The following is a 13,069-nucleotide window of genomic DNA, read 5'->3' on the forward strand; positions in this document are numbered from 1 at the left end:
GAGTACTAGCAAGAAGGCTGAGTCAGCCGCATCGCCAGGAGGACTCAGATATGTGATGGCAGCAACCCAGGTGCGTGCCAAACACCCTACTCCACTTCTCTCTTACTAAATACTATCTTGGTATTCCCTCCATACATGTACACACACTACTGTTTCCCTAGGCAGTTCTAGTGCAAATAACTGAGCTGATAGACTTTAGAAAGCTAGGATTTGGGTGACAAGGGAGAGGACTGTCCCTGCAACATCACAAAGATGCTGCTCTGCACAAATTCTGCTGTTTCATCAATAAATGCCTTTCATCTTGTTCTTTCCTTTCATGGAAGGTTGAAATACAGGAATGTTCCCATTATTAGGCAACATCAGGAAATGTAGAGCAGGTATTGAATCTATGGGTTTTGCAGATGGTGAAGGTTGATTATTGAGTGCTAAGGATTGTGCAAATGTTCTCTTGTATATAAACTGTCCCAACTCATGTTATACTACAGCCGCTAGAGTTCCTACAAGAGTATTTAACACGCAACCAAAAATAGAGAGAAAGGCTCTGCCAGATACCAGGAAAGACAGAGCATTGCCTGCCAGCCACACACCACCTAACCCCACCTGTGTGGCACACTTGTAGGTCTCTGCTGCTGAAAAAGGGCACATTCTACACACACACACACACACACACCAAATCATTCACCCCCACAAGCAGACACATACACACACTGGCACACACAGACCACCAGTATCCCAGCAGGTCTCTTTGATGTCTGGATTCCTGGGAGCTGAGCCTTCAGGAGACACTCCCAGAATTCTGTTACTGGTGGGCTCTGCCTCCACAGCCAGATGCATGCCCCATATAACTGCACTCTCCTTCTCCACCCCTTTTGCAAGCGAGTAAATGAATTACCACTGTGTAATACCATCTTGAAAACACTGCTCACTCCTTTAAAAAAATAATTTTCTCCTGGGAACTGAATGTAAGGGTACTTTGAAAGGATGATGGAAAAATTGAATTAGTGGTGTTTTTTTTTTGGGGGGGGGACACAGAGAAGTTTGGGAACCATGCATAGTCCTTTCTCAACATTCATTTTCCACAAACTTTTTGAAAGTCCTCCATTCACATAATATTGTTCAATTTATTCATTTGATTCATGTGTTTTTTTTCTATGCAATTTCACATAGTTATTACTGAAACAATCTACTAGCACAGATGGTACAGATGAATGAGGAAAACAACGATTTTCCCAATAAAGCAATTGTGTCCAATGATATGATTCTGGAAACTTCCTCAGTGTAACAAAATAGCAATGATCTTGATACAGCATAACTATGCATGCTGATGCATGCACAATCCTTTACATACCCGCTTTTTTTCCCCAATGTGCGCTCCTGGAGCTGCACCTGGTTTATTACCAGTTGTCATTTAAATCTATTTCTAGGCTAGAAACAACGGGATCCTGAAAATCTTACAAGATGTGATGGAACAGGCATTGTGGCACAATGGATTGAGCCACCACCTGGGAATCTCACACCCCGTTTGGAGTGCTGGTTCGAGTCCCAGTCACCACCTTCCCAGTCAACTTCACGCCTATGCATCTGAGAGGCAGCACAGAAGGACTCAGGTGCCTGGGCCCGCACCATCCACCATGAGCTGCCTCCCAGGCTGCAGGACAGGAGGAGGCTGAGTAAGAAGTAGAGTAACAAGCACTTGAACGCTGGCACTTCAGTGTGGCACAGGGGCAGGTGATTTAACCCACTTGCCAAATGTCTATCCCATGATCTTTATTTTTTTTTTTATTGGAAAATCAGATATACAGAGAGGAGGAGAAACAGAGACAAAGATCCTCCATCTGCTGATTCACTCCACAAGTGGCCACAAAGACAAGAGCTGCACTGATCCAAAGTCAGGAACCAGGAACTTCCTCCAGGTCTCCCACGTGGGTGCAGGGTCCCAAGGCCTTGGGCCGTCCTCGACTGCTTTCCCAGGCCACAGGCAGGGAGCTGGATGGGAAGTGGGGCTGCCGGGATTAGAACCGGCACCCATATGAGATCCCAGAGCATGCATGACAAGAACTTCAGCTGCTAGGCTACTGTGCTGGGCAAGATCTTAATTTTATTCATAGTTTATCTCATTTAACCCTGACCAGAAATCCTATTACACAAATTGTATTATAATTGTCATTACTTATTATCATTATTACCATTTTATAGAAACTGGAGTCCATATTTTAGAAATGCCTAAGGCACTTTCAAAACCAGAAATGGGGCTGGCGCAGTGGCGCAAGTGGTTAAGTCCTCGCCTTGCACGCCCGGGATCCCATATGGGCACCGGTTCTAATCCCGTCAGCCCCGCTTCCCTTCCAGCTCCCTGCCTGTGCCCCAGGAAAGCAGTCGAGGACGGCCCAAAGCTTTGGGACCCTGCACCCGCACGTGGGAGACCCGGAAGAGGCTCCTGGCTTCGGATTGGCATAGTATCGGCCCGTTGCGCTCACTTGGGGAGTGAATCATCGGACGGAAGATCTTCCTCTCTGTCTCTCCTCTCTGTATCTCTACCTTTCCAATAAAAAAATAATAAAAAATAAATCTTTAAAAAAAAAAAACAGAAATGGGGCCCAGACCAGAAGAAGCTTCCTGGCTCTTGGCTTCAGGTTGGCTCAGCTCTGTCTGGCCATTGTGGCCACTTGGAGGGTGAATCATTGGATGGAAGATCTTCCTCTCTGTCTCTGCTCCTCTCTGTATATCTGCCTTTCCAATAAAAATAAATAAATCTTTAAAAAACACAGAAATGTCTAATGTCTAATGTTTAATGTGTAGGTTATCTACGAAATAAATTCTTGTATCTGCCTAAACTTTTAACCAAGCTTTCGAAATACAAATAAATATTTTTCATGGTAAGTTTTGTGCACATAAAAATGAAATAAAATTGCTAGGTGACATACTGAGATTGAAGTAACAGAAAATATTAACACAGTCACAGAATGAGGCTAATTGCTCAATAACTTGGCACTATCAGGAGAAAGGAATCCTAGGTGAGCATGCTATGAACTCCCCAGGATTCACAGAACTTTGTTTTTCAGAGTTACTGGAGTGATGTTTTAATTTTTAAAAGGGGCCAAAATAACCCCAGGAACACATAATGGAGTAAGCCCACTTAAGAGTCTGAAAACGACTGTCTAACCCAACATCCTATTTAAAAAGTTAAGTTTCTTCCAAATGATCACCTATACATTATGAATTGAAATACATCCATCATCTTACTTAATCCTCACTTAAACATGGCAAGTTGTAAATAAGCCCAATAGCAAATTGCTGCTAAAAGGTAGAGCTGTATTTGAATCTAGTGCTTTTAAAGCTGTGACTCAGTCCATTCCAATCCTACCATCTCCAGGACCTGCAGTCTCCACTCATCCACTATGGCTGCAGGGTGATGCCAAAGATTACACGGTCCTGACCTTTCCCTCCATTGCATACATACTAACTGTAATCAGAGCAGCATCCAGCCCATTTCACTGCACATGAAGAGGGTCAGAATTATGAGTCCCATTTACAAGCAGATTATATTTTTGTATTTTATGGGCTCAGCCTACAGAGACCTCAGTGACCCTAAACCCAAACAAGACAAATAAATAAGGAAGAAAGAATTAGGCTTTGTAGGAAGAATAAAACAGAAGATTGGGGATGAGTAAATTCTGGCTTATTGTAGTCATGGCAAAGGAACTTATTAAGCTTATTCTATCAAATGTGTGTTTAGCAGAGTGCATCTGCACATAATATCATTCTCTTTAATCAATTATTACTGAAAAAAATTTATTTACTAATATCTTAAAGAAGGTTTTGATTAAGAAATTTATTTTAGCTTTTATATTTTATTTATTAAAGTTTATTTTTGTTTTCTTGGTGACAGGAAGTAGCATACGCTGAGCTCTCCTAAAGTAGAATTCGTTATGGTACTCTGAACTGATGAAATTGCTGAACAGGGCCAAAACATCAATCATGACACTTGAAGTAAAATATAATTTCTCTGATTATATTGCTAAAAAGAACAGATGTGACTGGGATTCAGCTGACAGCAGTCTATTTTGGTTTTGGCTTGACCTGATCTGAACTCCTTATTTCAGCCAAATGTTGAGTATTCCACAATGAATGAGCGTAACAACTCTAGTCTCTCCCCTGCCTAATATAGAAGACACTGCTAAGCAGATATCCGTGGGTGGCACTTTGAGCTGTTCAGATAAAAAATGGCCTGTAAAACACGGGAGTGAAGTCTGGTAGCAGGCGGAGAAGCAGGTCCTGTCAAATCTCGCTGAGGAAAGGAGAACGAGAAACATACTGTCTGGAGGATACAGTGCATCAAGGGGCAGTCTTATAGTTTGTTTTTATGAAAGATATTTATTCTATCTTCAAATGAAACCTATAAAAATTCATCATGTTCGCTATTTTAGAAAATAAAGGAAACAGCTATAGAAATACATATGCTAGAAGTTCTATTGTGCTCATGTAAATGGATAGCTTTACAGGTACACAGATTGTAATAGCTTAGTGCATAGTATTTCATACTTTAACACTTAGGTATGGATAATAAAATACTAGTACTTTCTGAGTAATGGTTTTGGGGATGATTTTGACATTTATACCTTTTGCTTATCTATATTTTTTCCTAAGTAAACCTAGGCTTTCCCCAATAGAATTAAATATAAAATACTGCTTTATAATATGGAAAATATTTAAATGGATATCACAAGGGAAAATTGCATAACTAAACCAATTATCAGACTACAACATACACTAAAAATAATTATTTTGCCTTTAATTTTTCTTATATATAACAAAGAAAACTGTGTCACTGAGTCTCTCTGTCATTGGGGGCTGGAGACATGGAACCAGAGTTACAACTGCCTTTGCAAGGCAAAGCTGCAGAATGGCTCAGGGACAATCACACCAACAGTTTTGGATATCCTCGGGTCTTGGATGAGGCCTCTGGGGGCTGTAGCACAGCTTTCCACAGAGCACCATTCCATCTGCAACACAGGAAGCAGTCACTTTGGTGTGGCTGTCATGCACCCTTTCAGCAAACACCTTCGAATGCTAGAAGCAGAGGAAGATGATTGTCTGTTTCATGTGCCCAGGATACCTGGATCTGGTTTATTAGCCCAGGTACTAGGGACCAGGAAAATATGTCTTGTCATCCAATTCATTCTTGCTTTACACATCTGGGACCGCCTCTTTGGTTTAGTAACAAGGAAAGAAAGGTGGTCACCTCCACCAAGGAATTTCCCCAGAGAGTGAATCACTCCCAGGCTAAAAGCATCTGTGAGGAATGTCTGTTAAACTAAAATTTGTTAAAGAAATACAGACATTTTCTTTTTCAGCTCTAGCGATGGGGATGCAAGCTGGCACAGGACAGAATACCCAGATAGTGTTAGGTTTTAAATGCACTTAAAGTTTGTAAAGTTCTTTACGTTGTTACACTCAGCTAATTCCCATAGTCAAGTCCTCTATTCGTGAAAATCCCAAGTCTGGGATTTTCGCTTATGGCAAGCCAAAATCCCAGATACAGCAAGGTGCTTAGTAGGTCCTTTATTCCAGCAGGGAGGAACAGGAGCAGGGGTGGAGGGGGAGAGACCTGGAAGGGACACATCTCCTGCCATGGTGGCAGGATGGGGGCTGCCAGAGCAGCGGAAGGGACAAGATGGGGGAGGACAGGGAAGAGCCAGGTAAGAAGGGAAGGGAGGAGAGAGGAGGAAGGAGAAGAGAGAACCACGCGGGCTGTGTGCTGCCCCCCAGGGACTTGTGGCTGAGATGATCTGAACCACGTGGAGAAAGGGGCCAGAGAATGGGAAATGGGCTTCTCAGGTAAGGCGCCAGGCCACATCTGTTTGGTGGATAACCGGAACAGAATTTCGCCAGCTGTGGGGAAGAGGAGGCAGGAAACGGTGCCCAGTCCAAGATGGCATGTTCGAATCACTTCTCACAGATACTATCTCCACCCCCACGAAAGCACAGGTACAAATCTATGCTAAACCCAAGCCGGCTCCCTTGTTTAGGCTTCTGCCAAGGCCCTGGCAAGCAGCACAGGGGGAAGTGAGTGCAGTGAAGGTTTGGCACAGTGGCTCCCAGGAACAGATTTTGCTGTTCCTTCCTTTGGTCTGTGGTCCAAACAAGAAAACATCGCTTCTTTTATTTCTCCTTTTAAAACTTGGCTGTATGGTGACAGTAATTAAATCACCACCACAATGGCTTTCTCTTGAATGGGCCTAACGAAGGAACCATGGAAGGCTTCCTCAGAGAATTGGATATAGCTTTCCCTGAAGCCCACCCTCTTTAATTAGAGACATCTTGGGAAAACATTGAGCAAATCAACCATATTCCTGAAAAAATTCATTTTTTAAGTCATCCTTTTCCTGCACAGACGAAAAAAGAATGCATATATAATTGTTTAATTTGTTCAATGTTCCACTACATCCAATCTTCACATGCTTAGTGTTAAATGTCTCATCAACATCACAGTTGATTAATTGCTACCTCCCAGATATTATTGCAAAGACATGCTAAATACACAAAACAGGTTATTATTCAGCAGAGGCTATTCAGTAATAGAAACTTACATTTTAATGTACTTGATTCCCCCCACCCCACAAGCTTATATGACTACCACAACACCATAAAACATATTCACTTAGTCATAAAAGGGGATTCATTGTACATTTCCTGTATGCGTTGAGGTCTTTTTATGGTTCCCACAGGTAGACAAAACGCAAGAGAATTTTAACTTTCTCTAACAATTGTTTCAACTGAATTTAGTTAATATAAAAGGAAATAAATAGGATTAAAAACATGCTTGGGTCTCAAACTAATTTTTTGACTTAACTATATTCTTCTGGATGCTTGGGATTCTCAGGTTTATATTTATAAATTGATATTTTCTCATTTAATCTTTTAAAAAAATGATTGAACTTTCTAATGAAAACAAATTGACCAAGTTGTTACATTTTTACATAAGCTCCTGGACTACTACAAAGGGAAGCTAGATTTCCTGTCTTACATTTCCTTAGCAATGTCCCCTTGCTTCTTCAAAAACAATAAATAATACAAATAAAAATCATTTTCCCAAGCACCTCAGTGTAAAGTTACAGCTGTATTTGGTTACGCTCTGGATGGGAAATAAGCCGCTTGCCTTTCTTCTCGGCTCCAAGCCTTGCTCCTGAATCCTTTCCACACACACAACTCTTATTTCAAAGAGAAACCCCACTGGGAGGCTGGAGGACAGGACTGTGAGAGAAGGAAGTTATGTTAACTTCCCACCCCCCGAAGACACCAGTGAGTATCAAAAATATTTGCAGCTTGGAGGTGGGGGGGAGAGGAGAGGCCTCATTCTAGATGGACTCCAAAGTTTGGCGCTCCCACTTGGAGGAGGTTCTCACAGCTCTGCCAGTGCCTGAGCAGTGCAGGGCTAAGTCAGGCGAATGCAGCTCGTGCAGGCAGGGGTAAGGCGGGACACTGTGACACTGTCCCTATTGCTTCTGGCTGACGTGAGGGCAGGACCTTGTGTTTTGAGGGGAAGCCAGGGCCTCATATACAGTCTCTGGTCTGCAGGAGAAACTAGCCTCTTACACTTGAAAGATTCTGGAAAAAAAAGAACACAGGTTTCTGGGAAAAGTGGCCATGTTTTTAAATGTTTGCACATTGGCTGGTGGCAAATAACTTTTTTCTTTACCATTTTAAATTGGAAGTCACTGATGGTAAAACAAAAATCTTTCAGGAAACAAAAGGTATTATACTGAAAGAATTCAGAGTCTATTGCAAACATTCCTTCGTTCACACAATATTTCACATGTCCAACAGTGCAATCATTCGGAACCTTTTCCTCATCTCCTTTGAAAATCTAACAGACAATATGAACAATTTCCTCAGTACATAAAAACAGAACCCATGTCACAAGCTGCTGAAATGGCACTCCTGGGCCCCAGCCCAACCCCAGGTGAAGCCCCTGGTGTTTGTCCCAGGCAGTGTTGGGATCTGAGTTCCTTATCATCACACCTGCAGCCTTTCACTGTGGAAGGTCCTCAGTCCCTTCCAGTCTAATTACCAAGCAGTATTATCAACAGATGTCTCCTCGTACACCCTTAGTGCTGACCCCAGAACGAGAATGACATTTTGGGTGTGGGAGCAGAAAAACCTTATGCTGCACTGCAAGTTCTGACAGGAGCTCTTGACAAGTTTTTCAACTGGCTTCCCCAGGCTCAGTGTTGTGGTGCACAGTTCCAGCTGCCCCCTACAACACAGACATACCCATATGAGCCCTGGCTCGGCTTCAAACCCAGCTCCCTACCTAGTGCATCTGGGAAAGCAACAGAAGATACTCCAAATATGTGGGTCCCTGCCACCCATGCGGAAAACCAGACAGAGTTCCAGGCTCCTGACCCAGACAGCCTGGCCCAGCCCTGGTTGTCACAGCCATTTGGTAAATAAAGCAGCTGGCGGCAGCTCTCTTCCTCCTTTCTTTCCCATCCCCACCCCCAAAGTCTGAGTTTCAATAAACAATAGATAACGTATTTTTTTCTAAAGTTGCATCTCTCATTCACAGAATCCCCCCTAGAGCCCAGTCCTTCTTACAGAGTGAGGGGAGTTGACAGCGGGGGAGAGCCAGTGCCGTCCAGTTGTGGATTCTGGGAGTAGGTGAGCCATTTGGACCGCTGTGGCCTGGCCAAGGAGAACTCCACGTGTCTCTCCCACGGGAATTCTAGCTTTACGTGGTGTTAGCTGTGATTACAGGGCAGGCACCTGGACCTTTCCGAGACTGCTTCCACACTTGTTTTCAGTATAGAGGAAATGATGATGAAAGAAGGCAATTACTATGTGTTTCACAAAGTGTGTAAGGAAGAACTATTAATTTTTACTTAATAGCTACTGTCTTCCCCTCAGTAAACACAGAAGATGCTCAGCTTCACTCAAATGACAATTTTCATCCAGCAAGATGACCGAGGCTTAAACATTTGATGTCTGTTGCTGAAGAGTGGGAAATAGGCTGACTTCAGCTGTTACCTGTTCCTCATTGTTCACACAGTGTAGGTGAGAATATCAATTGATGCAATCACTTTAGGGAGATTTTTGGGGTGGAGGCTAAAAAAGCCATATATTTTTGACATGTATTAATGCTCATGATTCATCAGAAAAATCTTAAAAAATATTAAAAGTACTGATATAAAATGCACTTTATAACTATCGTTAAAACTAAGATTGGAAAATCATTGACTAATAGATTTATTTTCAAAAGGCAAAACACTTCATTGACACATAATTTGAATAGAATCACTTCAAATCCAGCTTGATACTAAAATGCCTTGTCACATGCAGACTGTTACCAGGATCTTCCAGGTCTTCTCTCTGGTAGGAAGATGGCCTGATGTTTTACTCACAAGCACTCTTTTTATCTTCATTGTAATCCACAATATCATGTGGGCACATGAACTTTTCAGCAGGAAACTGGATGGGAAGCCAACCCAACTGAGACACACAGACATTTCAATACAAAATGCCAGTGTCAGAAGTAACACCGTACCCTGTTGTGCCACAGTGCTGGTTCCAAGATCACACATTTGATACATCTGTTGTTCAGAGACATGTAATAATCTGTTGGAACAGGCAGGATGTGGCGGACCAACATAAAAAATGAAATAGTAGAGTCTCAAAGAAGTTTTCTTCTAAAAAGTTAAACTCGGGTCCTGAAAAGCAACAGTGGTTCCTGCCAAGATGTGGTAGTTGGATCCTTATTGAATTCAGACTCAAGGATCCTGGAGGGCTGCAGCTGCCCTACAAGTCAAAGAGTCTAGGAGTACAAACTCAACTGAGCTGCCTTACGAAGCTCCCCCTTCATTCGGAGGTAAAGAAGCCCGTTACGGGACAATCCTTCCATGCCACCACCTTTGACACCAGAAGAAAGGATGAAGTTCTCCCTGCTGAGCGGTGGCCCTGTGCTAGTCTAAGTGGTTGGCACGAGTCTATACTTTCAGCAGGAGAGCAGAGAGCTCAGCACGGGCCACTCTAGCTGAGGAGCAGAGCCAGAGTGGCTGTGTGTTTCTGTCTGCAGGAGAAAGTGCCAGAATTCCTTGAGAGGTAGAAGAGAACCCAAGCATTTCTCAGAAGGCTTTTGGAGAAGAGTGAGCAGGTGCATGGATGTGAATGGATCCTCACGTGGCCTCACAAAGCTTGCAGCCTCGGGGAGGCTGGACTACACTTTTTGGCAAAGTGCTGTTTTCCAGTGACCTGCAAAAGAGAATCTCAACTCTGAGGGAGTTTCCGCTCAGTCAGCGCGCAAGAGCTGGGTCAGAGGTACCGAGAAGGCTGTGCTGCTCTGCAGGAACCCAGGAATGACATTGTCTTGGCTTTTGTCCATGATGTGAAAACATTATAGAACTTGAGAGCTTCCAAATAATGAGCAGAAACTCTTCTGAGAATAGTATTTGTGGAAATGTATCATAAACATTTGAAGTCAACATTTCAAATAATGACTTCAGGTTCCCTGTAGAAATCCAGCGGAAGAGCCCCTTCTCAGGTTTCCTGCTGGGGCGGGGTCAGAAGGATGAGTGTGGGTGCTCATCACATAATATGCTGTCACGTGTCTAACATGCACTGGCCCTCAGATTCCATGAGGATGCCAGAATAAATCCCGTGCTGCCTTGTTACATGGCACCCTGTGTACATTCAGTGAGTCAGTGGGTAGAGCAGAGTCACCTTGGAGTTAGTCCACATTTTGCAGAATGGGTTCCTCAGATCCTCACCGGCGGTGCATCCTCAAATACCTTTTTAATGGCCCAAGATTACAGACAACACAATGGGTCTAATCAAAAGTACCTGTAGCTTGGCCAATGAAGCACTTCATTTCAAGAAGAATTATGCTGATAGTTTATACCCTACTAAAACCGCTACATGAAAAACAACTTCAATATTGAATAGTTGAATTATATTCATTAAGATATTTTGGGCCTGGCGCGATAGCATAGTGGTTAAAGTCCTTGCCTTGTGCTCGCCAGGATCCCATATGGGTGCCAGTTCTAATCCCAGTGGACCCACTTCCCATCCAGCTCCCTCCTTGTGGCCTGGGAAAGCAGTTGAAGACGGCCCAAAGCCTTGGGACCCTGTACCTGCATGGGAGACTCGGAAGAGCTCCTGACTTCGGATTGGCGCAGCACTGGGTGTTGCGTCTGCTTGGGGAGTGAACCATTGGACAGAAGATCTTCTTCTCTTGTCTCTCCTCCTCTGTATATCTGCCTTTCCAATAAAAATAAATTTTAAAAAATTTAAGGTATCTATAAAGTCTGTGGTATTCATGAGCAAGAATTTCACTGAAATGAAACTGAGCAATATATGAAAGATAACACATCAAAGGCAGAGAGAATCTTCTATCCACCGATTCACCCTCCAAATGGTCATAACAGTTAGGACCGCACCAGGCCAAAGCCAGGAGTTCGGAACTTCATTCTGGTCTTCCACTTAGGTACCACAGGCTATCTCTGTTGTTTTCCTAGGTGTGTTAGTGTACAATTAGACCAGAAGTAGAGCAGTTAGGACTCAAACCTGTGCTCTAATGTGGAGTGTCAGCACACTAAGCAACAGCTTAATCCGCTAAGCCACGATGCCAGCGTCAATAGTTTTTTTGTCTTTTTTAAGGAATTAATTTTATTGGAAAGTCAGATTTACAGAGAGAAGGAGAAACAGAGACAAAGATCTGCCATCTGCTGATTCACTCCCTAAGCAGCTGCAATTGCCAGAAGCCAAAGCTGATCCGAAACCAGGAGCCAGGAGCTTCCTGGTCTCCCATGTGGCTGCAGGGTCCCAAGGCTTTGGGTGGTCCTCAACTGCTTTCCCAGGCCTCAAGTAGTGAGCTGGATGGGAAGTGGGCCCACCAGGACACAAACCATTTTCTTAGTTTCAAACTGTATACTATGGGGACAGCTTTGTGGCACAGCACATTAAGATACCATCTGCAGGGGCCCGGCGGGGTGGCCTAGCGGCTAAAGTTCTCACCTTGAACATGCCGGGATCCCACATGGACGCTGGTTCTAATCCCGGCAGCTCTGCTTCCCATCTAGCTCCCTGCTTGTGGCCTGGGAGAGCAGTCGAGGATGGCCCAAAATCTTGGGACCCTGCACCAGTGTGGGATACCCGGAAGAAGTTCCTGGATCCTGGCTTTGGATCGGCATAGCATCGGCTGTTGCGCTCACTTGGGGAGTGAATCATCGGATGGAAGATCTTCCTTTCCTTTCTGTCTCTCCTCTTCTCTGTATATGTGACTTTACAATAAAATTAAATAAATCTTTAAAAAAATAATGTTTTTACACTGGAGAAAGAAAGCTCCTAATGGACATTGTTTAAAATGGGAGGGCAGGCATTGTGGCACAGCAGATCAAGTCAGTACTTGGACTAGCTACATCCCATATTGGAGTGCCTGTCTCAAGTCCTGGCTGTTCCACTTCCAATCTGGCTTCCTGTTGTGTATTCTGAGATAGATGATGAATCAGATACTCCTGCCTCTGGTGTGGCAAACCTGGGCAGACTTCTCTCCTGGCTTCAATCAGGCCCAGTTCTGACTGTTGGGAGAAATTGCATAAGAACGAACAGATGGGAGAACTTATTCTCTCTCCATCTCTCAGTCCTTCTCTTTTTCTAGAGCCATTCACCTTTTAAATAAGTAACAAATCCTTTGAAAAGCTCTCAAACCAAAAAATAGATTTAGGGAGAAACTTGCCCTTAATTCCTTTTTTATAACTGTCTAGACAAATTTGAGATGATTAAAATTTTATCGATTTAGTTTTTTAAAATTTTATTAGTTAGTAATAACTACATTTTTACTCTAAGTCATTCTAAAATAATTTTGCATTATACATGCATTTTTCACAATATACACATTTGAATTCTTTCAGTTGGCCTACAAAAGGCAAAAAAATCAGCGAACTGAAATAGCCCTTAAATCTTGTGTTCAGCTGAGTTGATTATGTCATTTACACCATGAAAAATTTCTTTTTACCTAAAAAAAAAACTACTAAAGTTCAGAGAGCTGCAGTCCTATTTCGCATCACATGACAGA

This window comes from Ochotona curzoniae, unplaced genomic scaffold, assembly GCF_017591425.1.
Source record: "Ochotona curzoniae isolate NIBS_2020 unplaced genomic scaffold, NIBS_Ocur_1.0 contig_2210, whole genome shotgun sequence".
Taxonomy (NCBI): Eukaryota; Metazoa; Chordata; class Mammalia; order Lagomorpha; family Ochotonidae; genus Ochotona; species Ochotona curzoniae.